Genomic DNA, 20,080 nt, shown 5'->3' with positions numbered 1-20,080 from the left:
TTTTTTTTAAATAGGAACCTGATGATCTTAGCACTTTCAATTCCCAGTAAAGCAAATGAGAGAATATAGTCTTGGGTGTGAACAAATATATGGCTACCTTTTAACATATTTATAGTTCTGCACAAGTCAAAAGAGTGCTTCTGTAGTGGGGAGAGTGGGGGCAAGACACTGTAGAATCAAAAATCTGGAAAATCAGAATAAATGATATGGTCAATGTTGTACTCAAACACAACAGAAAAAATACATCAATGCAACAATCTACTTTTACAAGGCAGCACAGAAAAAGGAATTTGTAAACAAAACTTAAAACTGACACAGTAAAAAATACAGTTCAAGCAAACCAATTCAGAAGTAGAGGATAGTGGTGTTCCATTTGAATGAAGTGAAATCTAAATAAGAAGCATTAGTGAGCCTCAAAACATCAACGTTTATAAAAAAAGTATTTATACTATAAATGCAGAAGAAAAGAAAAATACAAATAATAATAAGAAAAGAGTGCTCATCGTTCTGTACCTTACCTTATTAACAGAACAATTTAAATTTAGAGACATCCAGTTTGAAAAAATGAAAGCTTATCTTTGTAGAGTTAAACAGTCAAGGAACACAGGAGGAAATCCTGGTAACATCCATACAGTATTTGTATACAAATGAAAAAGTATACTATTAAGGCAGAAAGAGTCAATGAAAGGCCAAATGTAAATTGAGAAGCTGAGGACTGTAATCTAAACCCCTGGAGATGTCTTCACAACAGATTCTGCATGGAAGATGAAGGGATAGCCTCAAACTATATCAACATATTGTTTGTTAATTGGCTGCCATGTGTGGCAAAATCTTTTTATATTAATCCCATAGCAGATGTTGGTGAATATTCAGTGTAAAATAGAGAAGTCCGTGTTAGCATTCCTAGAGCTGTGATTATAGCCCATAGAATCATGGCTATAAATGGCCTCTTGGGATGATCTGTGTATAAAAGAAAGACTCCAGATTGAGAAAATAAATCATGATCAAATATTATATAATTTACACCGTTTGCTAACTAAGAGAGAGAGTTAGTCCATTAGTCCATGTAAATAGAAGAACAAATGAATGAAAATGATAGCCAGGGGCATTTGAGCATTCAGCTTAGTTTTGTATTTGATGTAATCAATACTATGCAAAAAATCCTTCTTGCCTTTTCTCTTTGGGTCCTTTTATCTAGTAAAGATGGTATGAAGGCAGAAAACAGCACTGCACCGTAATAGTAGTGATTTGTGTGCCATATCAGCTACCCTAGACCAGCTACAAAGCTATGCCCCTACCTCTGCTCCAGCAAACTGAGCAGCTGCCATCCCCACAGCCAACACAAATAACTGCTGCTACAACAGGCAACAAAAACGATGCTGTGGCACCTGCTACTGTGACCAGACATGGCAATGGTAGGCTATCATTCAAGCCAGTGGCAATGGGGCCACATAAACCCAAATACATTCCCTTGCGAGCTCAGCCGCTGTCCTATCTGAGCACAAGCACATGCCTGCCAACCAGGTTCCCTCACTCAGTTGCAGCTCTCAGGCAATCTCAGTCTGGTATCTTCCTACTGGAAAGGAGAAAGAAAGAGCAAACAGGGTTGCTTACCCATGTGACAGAGAGCAACTCCCAGGACTTTAGCGGGACTCTGTCAAATTACACTGTCTGGGCTCCTTGTTTTCAGGTCATACCATGCGGTCATGTAATAAGCCTCTGACAGGCTTTTCAGGTCTGTAAGGACATCACATTTACAACTGTTCAGCTTATTGTTCCTTAGCCAGTTTAATGTCTCTCCTTATTATTTCTTACGGAAACAAGGGAGTATGACTGCAGACAATTTGTCCTAGATTCTGAAATATTATTGATTTCTCAGCATCAGAGGACACTCAGTGCAACTCTCTGGAGAATGACTAACTCTGTCCTGAGTCCAAATTTAGTCCTAGGAATTATCAAAATCCTATATAATGAAGACAATTACATTCTTTCTGTTCTTACTGATATGTGGAAATAGCACAAAAATAATTTTACATCAAATAAAATAATATCTAACTCTTCGCGATTTTCCAAAAGGCATGACAGTCTCCAAAAGAAAGTTCAGAATTTAAACTTCCCACTTAAAATCTTCAGATTGATTCACCCACTTTTCCTCAAACATAACATGGCTTTAGGTCTCTGGAGGACCTACAGAGGGAATTCATTTAAAGGAAAACTGGTAAGATGATAATAACATTTTTATTGTTGAATCTTGTGCACTGTAAAACATAGTGATTAGCATTACTGTATTTTGAATATGGCAAAATGATTCAGGACTTCAGAAGAATAAAATCTAAGAATAAGCAAGATCTTGACTTCCATGAAGTTTGTCTATCAAAACTTTTAAAGAACTAAAAAAGAACTTGAAAGCACTTGAAATATAAACTTACTAAACCAATTGCCTTGTCACAGACTATTTGTCCACCTTTTATTTTTATTTTTTTTTAAAGAAGAAAAAACTGACAAACTGAATATGGATTCCTGCTGAGATGAGCTTGAACTCCTGCCATCTTACCTGGTATACTAACAGAGGGGTCTGGTATTTCTGGCTCCCTGTCACAAAGCCAAGCATGTGGGTACCTGAGCATCCTGGTTCCCACACTGTGAAGCCAAGTCTTCTTTATTGTAGTAGGGCTGGAAACTCTAACTGAGAAGAAAATTTCAAAACAAAGTATTTTGGTTGTGCAAATACCAATCTTGTTTTGATTTTCTTCTCCATGGTAAATTTCTAAGTAGAATTTATTTCCAAACTTAGGTGAAAGGGTTTTTTTGGTTTTTGTTTTTTCCCCCCAGAATCTTCAACCAAATACAATCTTTGTCTTTTGACCAAGACTTTTAGGAGCTGCTGGTTCCAAAGCATATCATGGAAAAGGAGAATTCCAAGCCGTTGAAAGGGTTGATACACTCTAGGAGGTGGATTTTGTGGATGCCAAACTGTTCTATTGAAAGTGATTAAGGTTTGAAGTAATCTTTATGCTACAGATGACTGTCTTCATGCTAGATTTTCCAGCAGCTGAGAGCTTGATTCTAATGTTCAGGTCTGCAGAACTCAGTTGAGATATTTTGACACTCGCAAAATGTACGTGCTTAAAATAGGTGAGGCAGAAGATGCCATGAAGAGAAAATACAGCAACTAAGCCCATTTATAATTTGAATAGATTTCTACAGAACCCTACCTTGCTTAGCTAAACAAGCCTCTCCACCTTCCACTCTGGAGTATTTTGTGCGCAGTGCTATTCATGTGGCGCTATGCTATTTTCACAGCTGAACTCACATCTTACTTTTTGTTCTCTAAGTGTAGCTTGATTTTCTTTTCATATTTCAATTTCTGACCATATTTTTTGTATCCCTTCTCAATTCCTCTTTTCATTTTTATAAATACATAGTGAACATTCCATATTAAAAAGTAAACATTTACGATGACATGGTATAAATACAGTTTTGTGGTATACATACAGTCTAAATTTAGGAAATACTGTGGTAAAGGCAATGCCACAGAAGATTATTTGTTTACCTTTCTGAGGCACCCCAGTTATTTAAGTATAATTAAGTTAGACTCTTTCTTTTTTTTTTTTTTTATGGATTTTTGTCCATCGCTGAAAAGTATTATTAGCACTAACAAGATTAACAACAAAATCCACAGATTTTTCACTATGTTTTAGAAATAAGTTTTCACCCACATTTAGAAGTAGCATGACACATTGCCATCATATTTTAGCTTGGTTGGATTTTTTCCCAGCTATGAAAAGGGAAATTGTAAGAAATATGGTTAATAAGACTATAGTAAAAATAAAAATGATTAGATGAATAACAAATTTATTACTAAAATTTATTCGTATGGAAAAATATTTTTCTCACTTTTAATTTGTTATGCATTTTAAAAATACTATTTGAACATCAAAATTTCCAAAGGATATTATTAATTGGAGAACTGAGGCTGGTTGAATTGTTTGCTTAGCAACATTTGGCTAGCAAATAAATTCCATACCAGCCACACTCTGGAAATTATTCTTTTTCTTAAGTAATTGCACAAATAATTTCTTTCAATATTTTCAGATTTTTTTTGCAATTTGTTTCCATAGCACTAAATTCCTTATGAGTCATATGTAACTGATCACTTCAGGCTTTTTCAAAATATCAGTATTCTCAAGTATTTCTGGTATGAGTTTTTGGTCAAATTAAATATTTGTGGGAAAATGAGCTTTATGATTTGGACCATTTCATCCTAGATGTCCATGTAGCATTAATTCATCTGGAAGGAAATAGCAGTGATGCAATTTATGTCAAAAGCATAATACCAATAATAAGTTTATAATCACAATTACACTTTTCAAAGAAGTTTATCGGGTGAATCTGACATTCTTGTTTCTATGATTTCTTTCATCTTTTAACTTGGAAACAGTGATTCCTGTTGAGTTTGAAGAAAAAAAATTACCGTGCTTTTCAATTAAATACATAAATATATTAGCTGTTTTTATATTTTTCCTAATTTGGTTTTGCTTTAAAAAGACCAATAAAATAACTTATTAATATTTCAAAGTTAGAAATGCAAAATATTGCATTTTATGTCAAACATTTTCTTTGCTTCCAGCAAACAATCTGTAGCAGAACTTGTTAAAAATTTCCTTACCTTTGTAGTTGATATGACCATAATCTCTTTCTGCTTAAAGAAGAAAGTTGTATTGTAGTGTTTACAGAAGACACTAAAATACCCAAGATATACCTGCCTTGGCTGAGACGCTTTCATGTCTGAATCCATACTCTACCTGGTGTGGATCCAAATCTGGAACAGTTTTCCAGTACACAAGAGACTGAGTCAGGCATTGGACTCATAAATGTTTTACAGGCTATGTATTAACTGCAGAAATTGATCTATTGTTTGAAAACAAGCATTGATTAGAATATCTAAGAACATAAGAATGAACATGACGGGTAAGGGCAGAAGCCTGTCTAGCTCTGTGACTGTAACCAGCAGGGAACAGTGAGCATACATGATCTTTCTCTCACTTACTCTCCTAGTTCCTCTTCCTGCAGTTTGGAGATATCTGGAGCCAGAAGTGCATCAGAATCATGCAATTTAATAACCCTTGACAGATTTTTACTTTCTGAATTTGTCTAATATCTTTTTGATGTCATTTATAACTTTTTGCATTTAATTTTTACTTAAGCAAAAGAACTTCTCTTAGTTTCCTTTATACGTGATCATATATATATCTGATCATTTCATTTGGTGTCTTCCACATCCTGAGCTATGTGAAACATCAAATAATTTTTTCCCGTTCATCTTCTCTCTGGCATTCAGGATATTATATTCTTCTTTTATATATATGCCTGTTCAGCTGAGTCATTTCCAGACTGCACTGTTCTAGTCTGTTTAAATTCTTCTTATCTTCTTGTCATCCTTTTCATCCTTCTCTGTACTGGTTTTACTGTATCCTGTTTGATATGTTGTAACCATAACTCCAAGAAGTGTTAAAGATTTCTTTTGCTTAGTTGTCTATTCTTTCTTTTAATAATAAGCTTTAGCACCCTGCTTGCTTTTTGACCACTGAGGACTAACAAGCTGATAACTTCAGAAAACAGAGATATGGAGACTCCAGGATCCTCTTTGTGATTGAAAATACCTCATTTATAGTCCATTGTCTGGTCTATAGCTGAATGCTTACAGTTTTTGTTGTTGTTGTTGTTGTTTTGTTTGTTTTGTTTTGTTTTTCCATTAGTGCATTATTTTGCATGCACTGACATTGAATTTAATAATGATATTTCATCACCTATTCACTCAATAGTTTCCATCAGACACGGCAACATACTGATATTCTCACAGCAGTGCTTCTCCTCTTTTTCAGCCCATGTATGATCTTGCTAAGTACTACTTGTTGAAGAGAAGATCTTTGGGAGAACTCAGTGGCAAATTCCCTGTTATAAATGCTGACCATTCATTTATTGAATGTTGTTCATCAAAAAACAAACAGACGAACAAACAAAACATATAACACTCTAAGTTGGTAGTTAGTGTGCTGATCTAAGCTAAACAGGCTCAAAGCTCTGAGCAATGTATCTTTCCTTATAAATAATAACGTACATCATTCAGGTGTATCTTTTTGGTGTGCCCTTATGTAACTAATAATCTGGTGGCAGGAAATCTCTCTGGACAAATGAGACATCTTGGTTCAAATCTGGCATGCATGTGATTGAAGACAGATCAACAGTCCTTGAGTTTAGCTAATCTCCAAACTACTGGGCATTCCCTAGAGGTACTCAATGTCATAGGTCTTATAGGTCTTTTTGTTTTGTTTTGTTTTGTTTTGTTTTGTTTTGCTTCTTGAGTTTTGGGAAGGATTTTTTTGTGAAAGGGTGACCTGATGCCAAACTCCAAATGAATGTTCAGTACAGAGAACCTCAATTTTCCCTACAAATCTCAGTCAAAGCCTCTGTTATGTCTGGAGGAAAGTACCTGAAGGTGTTTGAAAGAACACCTTGCGTTTGTGTACGTTTATATCATTATTTCTAGCTGGGTATAATTTTAGGCATCTCCCTTCCTAGTTTTCTGGCCCCTGTTTCTCTTGGGCAGCAGATTTTCTTCAATCACAGTGGTGAAAGGGGCTTAAGACCCTAAATTACAACTGTGGAAAGGAAAGCATTGACAAATTCACAGAACTTGCTGTGAATGTAGACCTTTGGTCTTTTCTAGAAAGTATGTTGACAGGATCCGCAACATTATTTGGCTGTAGCTCCCACCTATCCTGACCTGTTTAATTCTGTTTTGATCCCACGTTAATGACACATCTGTCATAATGTTAATTGCCAACAAGGTAATAGCAAATGTAATTTTATTTTCTTTTTTAATAGTCGTAGGTAAATAATTGGAAAATATGGCTTTGTATCTGATTGAAACACAGCATTCAGACAGGGGGGACTAGGGTGAGACTGAAGATGGAGGAACAAACTGGTGGATAATTTCCACGGTTATTGAAGACTCTCAGATGGGAGGAACCTCTTGTAACTAACCCAGACAGGAAAATGCTTAACTAGAGGTCTGAAAGGTTTAGATACTAAAGTTAATGACAAGATTGAAGGCTGCAGGAAAGTGAGCTTCACTAATTCTGATGATCAAGCTATTTTTCAAACAGTGATATTTTTGAATTACATTATGTTTGCATAGTGCCTTGAAATGTAAAAGATATATATGAAGGTTATATATGTTGTTATAATAATTATTATTGGATATTCTAATGACAAATAAAATTAGACTTTTATATATATATATATATATAATTACTTAACCTTAAGGAATTCGTTAAGTTAGATAGCTTACTTTTCCACCTCCATGTTCAGAAGAAAAAATGAATTATCTGTTGAAACTAACAACAAAAACACCTTCATCTTAACTGGGCTGACTGTGAAAGGATTTATAACAAATTGTTGTCAGAACATTGTGACCGGCATTGAAATAAGTATGCCTGCTTGAGATTTGTGTGTGTGTCTGTAATCTTGATGCTAAGATTGAACAGCTGCTGTGTACCTGTTGGTAGTGCTTGTTTGCCGGGGTAAAGCAATCTTTCCCTTCTTGCGCTTTCCTCTGTTGGAATGACGCCAACCAAGTTCTGTAGAATAGAAAGGGGAAGGAATGAAAATATGTAAATCAACATCTAGTAATGGGTTATATTATGTCAGTAAGCTACTGACATCCTTCTCTATCTGTATTGCTAAAAACAAGCATGGGGTTGTCAAAATTTTTATTCTTTCAGTGGGAACACTACATTGTCCTGACTAAGCCTGAGGTACCAATCAATTGCTCAGTCTTTGGATAGCAGTCCAAAGACTTTGGGAGGCGGTCCCTAAGTTCTGGAAAAATATTTCAGACATTTACAGGGAACAATTAAGAGTCTAATAGTTACATAGTTACAGACCAAGGAGAGAAAAAGTTAAACAGCTTCACTGCTGGTGGTAAGGCAGTGTACAGCAGCATTACTGAAGTTGATCATCTGTCCATCTATGAAGTACAACCAGCATATGTCTGTTCCCTCTGTGTAGAAGTTTTGAAAATAAGGGATAAGATGCCATCTTTTTTCAAGCATACAAACTATGTGTATTGGGAAAAAAAAAAATAGTACGGAAGCACCTCCAAGTAATCTAACTGAAGCAGTTCAGAGCTCCACCACATGTTTAAAGATGCTTTATAAAGAGAAATGAACAGCTCCCACAAGCCTGAGTGACAGGAATCTGCCTTGCAATTCTATCCAGTTAGAGCACACAGCTGGGAGGTCAGACACTGCCATTCAAATGCCTGTCCCTACTCAGAAAGAGGGGATATGAACTGCTGTTTTCTCCACCCAGCTGAGTGACTTAACCACTATAGGCTATATGATATTCTAAGGTTGCCCTTTTGTTGGACCCTTTATACAAAATGCTAAACAACACAATGATTGGAATGCTTAGCATTACAATGTGAATTCTAATCCCTTCAGGAAAAAATGGAAATGCTTACAGTGCTTGCAACTGGGGCAGAGATCAATGGGACGAATTAGATCTCTCCTTTCCTCAACTTTTGGCACTCATGTTTTGATTAAAAATATATTCTTCCTTTTCACTCAATTACCCAATTAAATTGACTTAAATTTATGGACAAGTTTGTAATGTTCTAAAATATTTTTAACATAGTGACTTTTTGCAAAAATGTGTATTCTTTAGCTCTAGTTATCAGCATAGTGGGCCAAGAGTGGGCCAAGAAATCAACAGTGCAAATTAAAGTAACAACATCTTATCTAATGGAATGTAAATATGAGCAGAAACTGCAAGAGTTGAAGGGGTTATGACATTGTCCGTCAGTCAGTACAGATGATAATACAGCCTGACACCAAAGGGAATGCATCACTAAAAAATGCATCACTAAAAAAAAATGCATCACATGTAAAAATAAAAAACAGAGCCAGAGAAAAGTAGGTACTTCATGCCTTTCATCTGTAGTATTTTGATTAGACCTCTGTTGGAAAAGGTGAAACAACAGGTCAAGCATTTATCTATATGTAGATCATCCTCTGTTTCAGCTTGTTTGCTTTTTTGTTTAATTTCAAATAAGCAGTTATAGGAATGTGAGTCTGGGGAATGTGGACCAGAACCCAGGCCTACTCCCCATTCTGAGGAGCTAAACATTGAAGGAAATATTTAAGGCCACTATCTGGAGGTAGGACTAGAACAAACAGTCTTCCCTGTCTGGCCATTTCTTAAAAAGGGACAGGCAGAGATGAATTTGAATAAAATGGTCGCATGCAAATGACATGTTTAGCATGCTATAGATGTCTGGTATAGACTTCTGGTGTTCATATTTTAAGGGGTATTGGAAAATTTACATAGAAGAGTGATGGCAATATACCCAATGGAGAAGGAAAATCCATAGTTTCTACTGGCTGTAAAGCAGCCTACTAGTAATATTAAAAACAAAGTTGAATAGTGACTTGATGACAATGCAGAAATACTTATTTTTATTTATTTTTTTTTGAGGGGGGGATATGGAATGCTAAAATATCCTTTAAGCCAGGGAAAAACAGTGTAAAAAAAAAATAGCAGTGAGTGAAGCTGTAGCCAGGCAGTGTTTTAGCAACTACATTCTTAATTATGGGGGCTAACTATGAAGCTGCGAGGTCTCTCTTAACCTTGAATCTTGGACACTTTCTGGACACATGCTATAGCCAAAACTATATCAAGAAGAGGCATGCACACTACTTATCTGGCTATGTTCAGAGCTGAACCAATAGTTTTCAGGGTAGGTATTCGGCAGTAAAGATATTTTGTCTGTGAGTTACAGTTTAAAAAGAAAACACTGAAAGCTTTTACATGCATTCACAATAACACAGGTTTGGTAGCCACAGAAAGCTTTGGGGGAAATTACATTGAGACCCCAGGTAGGATTTGTAGCACTGCTTTCTCTGCCTTGATACATTAGTGTTCTCCCTGTGTTGTGTTTTAGATGCTGAAGTGATATTTCAAAACCTTCTGTGAAAACTAAGCTACATCTGAACAGGTTTTTGGGGGTATGTAATTCTGGAGATGTGAGAGTCCAGATCTTGGGAGCAGAAATGGCAGACAGTACCATTCCTTTACTATGTCTATTATTTTACACTTTTATAGCATACTGATATAAGTTCTTTTTGACTCCTAGTAAGAGAAATAGATTGTATATGCTAGCTCCAAAAAAGGAAATCCTCAAAACAATTTTCATTGAAACAGGTATTTAAACTTTAGTTTTCCCAAACTCCAGTGATTCTCAAAATTTCTAGTTGAACTATTACTAGCTTCTACTTATTAATATTTTGAGCAAATTCCACTGCTCTGGAGCAGTGCATCATGTTGCAAAAACTGGACACATATCCAACATGGAGCCAGGCTGTATGTGCTCAAAGAAGCTGGGTAGCTGGTAAATCTCCTGCTGTAGGATATAGGCCTTATCACTCCGCATCATCCCTGTCAGACAATTTGTGCACCGGCATGTAGCAACAGTTAAATGAAAAAGCCTGTAGGCAATCCTTCGGAGCTGAAGGTGAAGCGCCTGCTGCACAGGAGGCAAAAATGAGAAATAAAAAATAAAAATGTCACTACAGAACAAGTAGGAGAAATCTATAATTATTTCTTCTTTAAGAAGTGTTACAGGAAAATCCTGCAGAGGGAATAAGCAGGATCCAATTTCAGCAGAAGCTGGGGGAATGCTCCTTATCTATAAAAAATGAATAAAAAATGTCCTTATTTTTTGACAAAATGATAATTTCTTTTTAAAAAACGTTGCATTTTAATGTATGAAACATTATCTACACGATTCTGAAAGCCCCCTGTTTATGCCCCGCATGGATTGTTTTGTCCCTTGAGGTACGGCGTGGTATGTATGTAGAGAGGCAAGGAAGCCATGCCCAGGAGAGATTTATAAAATATCTCAGCAGGAGAGAGGAACAGTGGGCACAACAGAACAAGGAGATGCACTCACTTGTGGGAAGAGTGAGACTTGCACTACACTTCTAATGCACATCACAGTAGGATTTAGGAATTTTCAGCCAAATGGTCTGAGTTTTAAAAAGTGTTGTCATTTTCCAATTTTCCATATGGAAAAAAAGAAGGAAAAAAAGGGGGGGGGGGGGGGGGGGGGGGGCGGAGAAAAAGGATTTTATTAAAATATCTAGGTATTGGAACTTGGTTTTGTTGCACATCAGAATGAAAATAAGGTGTTCTAATGTAACAATTTAATAAAAGAAAATCTACTAGTTCAGTGACAGGTCGCCTATCTGAAATGTGGGAAACCTATATTCAAGTGCCTCTTTTAGGGTGATTTCGTTTCTCAGATATGAGCCCATTAGGTTCATAGTTTGAATGAAGTAGTGTTTCCAGTCAGGAAAGTACTTTCCCCAACATTTTCTGTTCATTTATGACTATGCTAAGACAAGTGGACTGACTAAATTGTGCGAAGGGAATTTCCAGGCAAAGAGGTGTTTTTCAGATGTTTATGTTGTAGTCATCCTTGACAGCTGAAATAGTCAACACTGAATAAAAAGTTAGAATAGCTCTGAGGCAACACTTTGGGCTTCTCTGAGTGCTCAGAACCAGGGTGGCACAAAGCTACCTCTGCTACATCTGCTTCCACTTTGGCTCTTGCCTCGCCTAAGTCTGATGCTCTGCACATATTAATATTTTTGACTTGTATGGTGTGAGATGCTGTACTCTAGCTCCCGTAACAAATCGAAGCTTTGGACTGGTTGCAGACATTAGCACACTGTGTAGAGTCCGCAAGGAGTGCAAAATTAAAATAGATGTGATGTTCTGGTTTATGTTAACTTCATCTGTTTTTATTTGGGTTAAATCTTCAGTAGCTGTCTGGTAGATTTACTCTTGAACTAGTTTTTCACAGCATCTATCCACCATGTACAAGCCCCTCTCATATCCCCAAAAGATGGAATAATACTGTGTGATGCTAAAACTAATAGGCTGTGCTCCACAGCTTAATAGCTAATGTTAAGAATATCTCTAATTACATTAGCACTGCCTATACCCTTCATTAGTGCAGGAAAATTATTCATCCTTTTCTTATATGCAAAGATATGACCTCATATAATAGGAAATACAAAAGACATTTAGTGTGGTTTTCAGAGCACCTCTTAGTGAGTTAGGAACAAGAAAGAGAAATTTGAAAATCACACCCATAATGAACGAGTAGCAGAATAATTATCTCTAGCATAAACAACTTTAGAAATGCATAAATCAAACAGCATGCAGTACCAACATTTTACTCATGTTTGCATAACATAACATGGGACAATAAAACTGTAGAAACCTGGCACTTCTGCAGTAGAATATCATGTTATTCTGAGAGTAATAAGCGGAAGAGAAACACATAATATCTGCTCCTTAGTGCAAAGCAGATCATGGGTTTGTTTTTAAAAATGCCTGCAGTTTACAGGTTCCTTTTCAAAAGCAGTTTTGGTCGTTGGCCCAATCTGTAGGAGATTTAGGTATCTAAGTCCCATAGACCTCCACAAAACAATACCCCATCGAATGGCCTGCTAGGGTCATTGCACCTTCTCAGATCACCTCCTCACCACCTCAAAGCTGTTCTCATTCTTCAGTAGAAAAAGAAGGAATGAAGTATAAACACACAGTAATACTAACACCTCATAATGTTCCTGTGTCTTCTCCAAAGAGAAGTAAATAACCTGGTATATTCGTGTCCAGGTATGTAAACACATACCTGTGATCATTACCTCTTCAGCATTTGAGGACCCCGCAACTTATGAAACACAGGTAAAAGCTTGGAACTTGGAGAGCCTGGTGCCTAACCACATCACTTGGTCTTTCTATAAAGGGAAAAATATAATGAAGAAACTTGTAAGCCAGAAAAATGGGGAGTGATATTTGCAGAGATGGGTTTGTAGCAGGGGATTTTTACAGGTTACATCCACTATTTATTTATTTGTTTGTTTGTTTGTTTTTAGTTTTGTATGATTGCAAAACAGGTTGCACATGTTTAACATTTAATCTATATATTGTAATATGTTAAGAAATTTAGTGAGAAAGAAATCATAAATACATAATCAAGGGAAGCAAGTTTTTCAGTAGAGTTTTTCATATTATTTCCTTTTTAATTTTTTAACACTTTTTTTTTCCTATTTTTTTTAAAACTGGTCTTTATTTTAGCCATGTGAGAGATTGCCAAATGTGTCTCAGAAACCAAACTGTATATTAACATCTACTGATTTCTCCTTATCTACCATGTTAGTAATGTCTTCAAACATGAGATCTCTTGCCCGATTTTATGCTTCCCATCTTTAATCAAGCTGTGTCTTCCCAGCTGTTGTCCATCTTTAAGACAGTTTCTAGAGATGAGTTCTGTTAAAATACTCACAGCTTCTAAGGTAGTGAGGGAGACTGGCTTTGAATTTTCATTTGTATCTACTTTGCTAATAATAATCCTCACCAAAGTCAATAGTGGAAAATATAAAAATGCTACTACTTCTGTGTCAAATTTAAGGTTTTCCAACTGAATATTTACTGGCAAAATCAATCTGCTACTTTCAAGCCTTTCTGAAATTGAATCCTCTTTAAAAATGATTAATTTAAAATTTAATGAATGAATTTTAATCTTCAATTATTTAAAAGCATATGGAGAGAAGAAACATAGATGATGCTTTCCTGAAAACAACTGGACCAAACAGGTTCTCAGACTAGATTATTAACAGGTAGTATTGAAAAATAAATAAATAAAATAAAATCTTCTAAATTTTATGTCTGTTCTTCAGCGTTTTAAACAAACCAATAAACCAATTTGCTCAACAATGATCTCTGACATTAGTGTTAAGGTAACCAAAATGCAACTTTATTCTTGTTAGTAAAAGTAAAGCATCCAAGAGGATATAAATCATAACATTATTTTTAGAATATGCATCACTTCTAAATTTGTAATTTTTTAGATTAAGTTCAAAATTATTTAGGTAGAACAGTGGATTATTTGAATATCAAAGGATATATAATTAAACAATGGAAGCTTCCAGCTGCTTTCCTCATTGTTGGTGCCTGCACATACTGCAGGTAATTTTTCTTATTTACAAATGATGTCATATTAGTGATAATAAAAAACATTCATGAGAAAATGCTCTCTTGCAACACTCAAAGCAATTTGTTGCATTAGTTCTATACAACAGAGTGCAGGTTATTGCACACTTTCAGTCCCTGTATTCATAATGGCTAAATGTGAATTAGCTAGGATTATATTTAAACAATATTAAGTGTAACAGACAGTTTAGACAAGTGAAGAGCTAGTGTATAAGATGGGTTTATAAAACAACATGGAGTGTTGTGAGGTTTTATGTCTGACACAATGGTGTTTCTGTCGTGCCCTGCTAACCAGACCATTTGTCTGAGGTACGAGGAGTAGCAGGAACTATGAACACGACCACACAAGTGCACAATTGAGTAACGAGATCCATATTTAGGAGGGTCTAAAAGATAAGCTTAGGTATATATGCCTAGCTATTGTACAACGTCTGTAAAACCCATTTTTCTTGTGCATGGGTAGAACAAGCACCAGTGTTACTTTGATTACATCATCCTATTTTTAAGCATTTGTTTAAGGATATCCGAAGACACTGTTGCTTTCAAAGCTGACAATTTTCAGGACAAAAGGAAGACAAGGGGGTTGATTAATAAGGTGTACGTACTACCAGTGGGTACAAATTAGTTTAAAAGAAGGTTCACTTTAGCAACGCACTGTTTTCAGGTACTTTTTTGCTTTGGTTCAGGTACTTCAGTGGGGTGTGAGCTTAAAAATTGAGATTGTGCTGCCACCTTGAGGATTTTTTTGAAGCGTGTCCCTTAGCAGAAGGGAAAATTAGGTGTACATACTAATTTTATACAGTTTGTGTACTTGCTTGTATATGCATATTAAATATACCCTACATATTACCATATTTATAATCATATATATTCTATAGACAATGCACTGGAAAATATATTAATGCTGTGACAAGTTTCTGCAAACATAACCTAAGAAAAATTATAAAGGAGTTGTTTCATAAGCAGATTTTAAAATAACTTGACTTTTTATTATACAAAGATCAAGACTGGATAATTTTCTCAACAATACTAGGTACTATGGGTTATTCATATAGGTGCCAGGTTTGTATGTGAAATCCAGGCAGACGTGAGTTACAAGGCAACTTGGCATGGGTACAAGATTGAGATTATTTACATGACCCGGGATTTAAAGAAATTGACTTTAATTATGGATTATCTGTGATTTAGGACATTTATTCAGATAGCTTTTGTTTGTGCCTAGCTGAGATGGGAGTTAAGTCCTGCAAAAGGATCCTTCAGGCTACAGCCCTGCATCAGAAACCAATGTCAGTCACTGCTGCAGATATGCATTTCAGTGGATTAATGGGGGTGCATCTGTCTTGAAGGAATTCATTTGTTGTTTTTTTTTTTTTGTTCATTTGTTTGGTTTTTGTTTTCCCCAGGACTTTGGTACTACCATGCTGATTCTCACCAAATCTAATGTTTATCACTCTGTTCATCAGGAAACATCTATGGGCTGATGTTAAGTGCCTAAGGTAAGAGAAAACTTTGGATGAATTCCAGAACACAAAGTATGATGGGTGAGACAAATACACATGCTGTTATGGACAAGAGGAATGCTGTCCTCAAAAGCTGAGTCTCCTGAGGGAGACTTAAATTCACAGTCTGGAACCTCTCCTTTTGTTAAGCACCTGTACCTGACATTTAGAGAACAGAAGGCTGACTTGGTCTTTTTGGATACAGAGGGAGATGGTTTTGGCACTAATCTCTCCATACTATTGGCCAGTGGATACAGCAGTCGCTTAAGAAATAAAAAGAATTTTAGTTCTTCCTCATCCTGAGCTGGTGCAAAGCAATATCTCCTAATATTCAGTTGTCTTGTATTTCACTACAAGGACTTTTGCCTGACTGAGTGCTAGAGAATAATTCCTCTTGTACCTCTCTTTTTTTATGGCTTTATGAAATGAGAGACCTTAGCTGTCAGTTTAAGCAGCAGGGATGAACAGTGGTCCTTCCTACCATATGATTAAGGTCCATTGTGTTAATGGAAGACAAAGATTTGAACTAGAATAGAGAATAGAACTGAGGTTTCTTTTTTTTTCTTTTTTTTTTGGGAGGGGGGAGGGAGGAGTGCTATTTTGTAAGAACATAGCATCAATGCCACCTATTTCAGTAATGTGTGAAAAAGAAGATGCCATGTTTTGCACTAATTTCTGTGTTTTGTGTTTGTATGGTTGAACAACATTGATTAAGCCAGACTTAGTGAAAAAGGTTAGGGAATGCTTTAGTTTATGTCTGGGATTAGCTGTCTCACGTATCTTTAGGAAGGGAGCTGCTCTGTCCCCCAGTGGCAGCAGTTTAGAATACGCATATAAAGACATTTCTGAAAAAGTGGAAATTTCATTGAAACTTTGTTACCACAGGCTTCTGGACTTGAAGAGGCTTAGTGGATCTGGAGCGTCACAACTTTCAACTTCAGTGTTCAAATTCCGTCTAACTCCCACTTCAGTGCCTAAACCTCTTAATAGATTAACTATATATACTGAATTACTTAGTATTTAGTGTTAACAAGGATAGTGAATTTCATCACGCAAGAGTGACATTTCATTAATAAGCATTATAATTAGCTTAAATTCATTTTTATTTTGGCTCAAAAATTGTAATTTTTTATTGTTAGACAACAACAATGGCTCTACAGGATATTTATCATGTTAATAGGTAACTGAGCAGATAAACATTTGTCTGCCAGGTGATGAGTACTGTGAGGCATTCTGAGTGGTTTGCTGATAAATAAAGGTATGACATACTTGCTTGCACTGCATAGAGAGGACTGTATGCCTAAAGGAGAAAATAGAGCTTTAAAGAAACCTAATACCAGAAATCTACCTTTGTCTGAGAAGATCAGTGACACAGAAAAAGATTTGGTGAAGGAAAATGATAATGCTCCTTAAACTCCAGTTGAACTTCATTTCTCCATGCATCTGAAGGCATAAATATGTTCCAAGCAAATTTAAAAAGCTTTCAGTTGCAATCAGCAGATGAAGTTACATCTGCTTTGCATCCATCCAGTTTACATCACTGCAGAATTTGGCACCACTACTCTACCAAGTTCTTGCAGGGAAAACATTTCATTACTGGTATGCTTTTATTTATTTGTTTTGCTTAAGATAACACAATGATGAAACAACTGGATTTTATTCACTTACTTAAATGCATTTCTTGGTCTACTCATTAAACAATAATGTTAAAATAACGGGGAGAACCATCTGGCTTTTTGAAGTTTTTTTCAATACATTACCAAACCACATAGAATATTTTACCAGGAAATAATGTCTTCCTGGACAGTCTGGATTCTTTTCCACATGTATGGAGGGAAATTGTCTATGTTTCTATCCATTTCTCACTTCAAAATAACTGGCTATCATGTGGAGAGGAATGCAGAATTATAGGACAGCATTTTGTATGTGAGCATCTATGGGGAAAATAACTGGTGTGTGTGTGTGTGTGTGTGTACAGTTGCATTACACACATATTTTAAGCTAACTCTGCTTTAGACTGTTTCCCTTGCCTGTGTATGATCTGACCATTGGAGTTATCAAAAAGAAAAGTTGAAGGATGAACAGAACTGCTGGGTTGAATGAGTGATAATAAGACCTCTCATGATGTCTCACAGAACTTTGTAGAGTTCCATTTTAGTAGCTCTACATGAAAAATTGGTGTATAGTTTCTGATTTTCATTCTTGAAGGTATAGACAAAAACTTTGAACTCAATGCTTTAAATGTTCAGGTAGTAACGCTTTCATGTGATGCTTTAAGTGTTTTGAAGGGACTACCAGATAACAGAAAGTAGAGCTTCAACTGAGAACTATCTGAACAGCAGACTTGTACTTCCCGCATATCTTTCTTCTGCCAGAGGATGTGAGTGAAGGAAGAAAAACATCCAATAAAATCTGGAGTTTCAGTCCAAAAATAGCTTAGGAAAACACATTAGATTTACAGAAATATGAGAGAGGTTAATAAAATCTTCTGGTTCAATACCAGAAGATCATCATCATACCAGTTTGTTTTAGTTCAGATAGGAATACATAGATCTACCCACCACCACCACCTACATTCTCACTGGACTTTCACTCTCTCAACAATTTGTTTCTCCTCAGTGATTCCATGTGAGCCGGCTTTGAAAACATGTACTGCACTACAACTTCATTGAGAGGACATAAAAAGGGTATTAGGTTTATTTCAATGTTTTCCTACCAGACTGGAGGGTTATCGTAGTGGTATATTGATCAATGCTGTGGATGAGAGTATAAAAACATGTTTATTATAGTTGCATACAGTGTGAATTACATAGAAAGACAAGAAAGTAGGATTAAAAATCAAAATGAACAAGCTAGAGAAGCAGTTTGGGAAAAGAAAAAAAAAAGAAAAAAAAACTTGAACACGAACTTTGTCACTTATGCAGGGATAGTCAACTGCATGAACTAGACCAAGGAATGAAAGCCTATGCAGCAGTTCTGCCAAAAAAGCACCTTGGGGTTACAGCAGATAACCACTCAAATGGAAATCACCAATGCTATGTGTTGTGAAAAAGACAAACATCATGCTAATCTGTAGAGGGTGTCATGTACAAGCCATACACTTTCTGCTACTACTGCTTCTTTGGCTACCTGGACTGGAATATCTCATCCACCCTACGGGTTTGCATTTTAAGAAATATGTGGACCAGTTGAAGAAAATGTCAAGAGGAACAGGAAATATCAAAGATCTGAAAAGCACTCTGTGAGGAGCTGATGGTAGCTGACCAGGAGTAGTTTATTTCAGAAAATAAAAAAAGACAAAGAGGAAGTTCCAGAAAACCTTCAGATACATAAACTAGATGCATGGAACATAATATCTAGGTGCAAACATGAAAGATCTTAACTGTTGCCTCTGCCCATGAGAACCATATGAGCACTAAAGCCCTGAGGGAGTTGCAACACCACACTTCAATTGTGTTTTTAAGAACAATTAGAACAAACGTCTATCTGGATATGTAGTTAACTTTGCTTTTAAGTCATGAGGGTGGAGTAGACTAACCTCTGAGATATTTTCTTAGTCTATTTTCCTATTACATTAATTGAAAAAGCAGCATCAATATTTTCCAGGCTCAGAGAATCAAAACTGTAGTAAGGTACAATGATCACTGTACTAGTAATCAAATGCTCCTCTGAATGGACATGACTGGAAAAGGTCACTAATGCCACAGGAGCCATTGCCAACAGACAAGCAAAGTATATCTAGGTCTCTTAGAGCCATCTCCTGTCAAATTTCCTGTTTCCTCCTATTTTCATGGTGAAAAAAATAGAAAGAAAGGTCTTTTCCACCTCTATAATGTTTCTAGGTTATTGTTTAAAGAGGCAGTGATGGATGGTCAACTCCCCCTTGGGTACTAGTGGAGTTTCAGTATTCAGGTGTTCTCTTTGCGGTGTTTTTGAACAAGATTTCAAATCATCAAACACATAGCATTCTGAGGTTTCCTAAATTCTGGTCATCATTTGAGCTGACTGCAAAATTGTTTTGTTGCAGCAGAATAAAAAAGAGTTCAGTTTAAAGATCTGACTGTCTGCAATGTACTTTTGCCTGCTACATACTGTTGGATGATGTAATTTGGCCTGAGGAAAAATACTATTCTTTCAATAAGTGCTTGTAGCATTTCATTTTCCTTCTTATTTTGCCCTGTAAAGTTGTTGGTATTTTAGTAATATACTATCCTCATTCCTTCCAAAAATGTAATCTAACATCTGGAGGGAAATAATTACTTATATAAATATTCAAGGAATGGGCAAAACTTGGAAGGTTCAAAATTAATATAGAATACAAACATGTAGCTGTCCGGTCTTTTTATAGAACATTTAAACTAGTAAATAATTTTAATTTATAAATTCTATGTACATATATATATATGCATATGTTCTCCCCATATACCTGCAACTCTCTTTATTATTGAAAGTTA

The sequence above is a fragment of the Cygnus olor genome, chromosome 3 (assembly GCF_009769625.2).
Source record: "Cygnus olor isolate bCygOlo1 chromosome 3, bCygOlo1.pri.v2, whole genome shotgun sequence".
Taxonomy (NCBI): domain Eukaryota; kingdom Metazoa; phylum Chordata; class Aves; order Anseriformes; family Anatidae; genus Cygnus; species Cygnus olor.
Note: the sequence above shows the minus strand (reverse complement) of the source record.